The sequence below is a fragment of the Lepisosteus platostomus genome, chromosome 5 (assembly GCF_059453375.1).
Source record: "Lepisosteus platostomus isolate fLepPlt1 chromosome 5, fLepPlt1.hap1, whole genome shotgun sequence".
NCBI classification, from domain to species: domain Eukaryota; kingdom Metazoa; phylum Chordata; class Actinopteri; order Semionotiformes; family Lepisosteidae; genus Lepisosteus; species Lepisosteus platostomus.
In genome coordinates this window covers 62,224,264-62,225,406 of record NC_142615.1, presented here as the reverse complement: position 1 = coordinate 62,225,406, position 1,143 = coordinate 62,224,264, and the positions used below count along the sequence as shown (strand labels likewise).

Here is a 1,143-nt window from a genome sequence, read left to right as displayed (position 1 = left end):
CGTGAGAGAAAGCATCTCAGAAAACGAAGTTGCGGTCGTTTCCACGCATTATAAAACCACTAGGTCAAACAACAAGAGCTGAAGAGCCGCTGTTCAGAGTAACGCGGCCGATCGTTCTAAGCAGGAGCTGGCTTAAACCTCCAGTCTCTTCAGGAGCATCTGTTGGAGTCACACTGCTACAGCGTATCTCCTTGTTAAATGTCCCTTTTAATGCTGTTGCTACCTCCAGGTGATGTAAACCAGATTCAGAAAAAAAAAATTTGAACAACATTATTCCCATGTTTACACGAAGGTGTGGTGGCCAAGTGGTAAGGCGTCGGTCTCATGAACCAAAGATTGTGGGTTCAAACCCCACCCGTGCCTGTTTCATTTGTCACCGCTTTCCTTTAGTTTCAAAGTCTTCAAAAAACTGTGATTTTTAAACAGACAAAAATGTAGAAAAAGTGTTTTTTTAGCCCTACAATAGCAGGGTCAGTGACGTAATGAATAACACGTCAGGCCTTGCGTCAGAGAATTATAGGTTCGACTGCCATGTGGCTTGTTGCGATTATACCACTTACATTCTATTATATAAATGAACTGCACCTGAAAGCTATAGAAAACACTTTGGTAAGTTGTCTGCAGCCTCATGCGAATTTCGACAACTTACCCAAAACACTGTACTGTCTGGAATTCAGCTCCAGCTTTGAACTCAATTGCAATGAAAAACCATGCGTAACAAAACTGGAGAACAGCTGAACTTGTGCTCAGTTCGGTGATGAGGGTTCAGAACTGTCCTTGTTGTAATTAGCACGAACTGCACAGGCTCTGAATTAGACCATGTCAATTAGTCTGATCAGTGTAGGACACGTTAATGTAGAATTATTAATAGGTTTATTAGTTAGTTAGTTCAGGTTTACCCACCTGAACTAATGTAGAATTATTACTTGGTCTGTCTCTTGTTTGTATATAAATGAATGTCTCTGACAACTTAATGTTAGTTTTACGATGTAGGTCAGGCGTTGACATATGCACGAGTATGCGAAATGTCTCACTCCTGATTCAGCTCATGTTCTATTGGAGATTGGCAATTCCTCCTGTTTCTCATACAACCATATCAGAACAGAAGCCCGTGTCACCCAGCTGTGATTCAAGATCGACTCA

At 41.5% G+C, this 1,143-nt stretch overlaps 1 non-coding gene across 1 annotated transcript; it reads left to right on the top strand.

Annotated features, from left to right (window-relative positions):
* The first annotated feature begins 291 nt into the window (after positions 1–291).
* trnam-cau (transfer RNA methionine (anticodon CAU)) lies at positions 292–363 on the top strand. The gene has a single exon. It is a non-coding gene; the product is annotated as a tRNA-Met (tRNA).
* Positions 364–1,143: the final 780 nt, after the last annotated feature.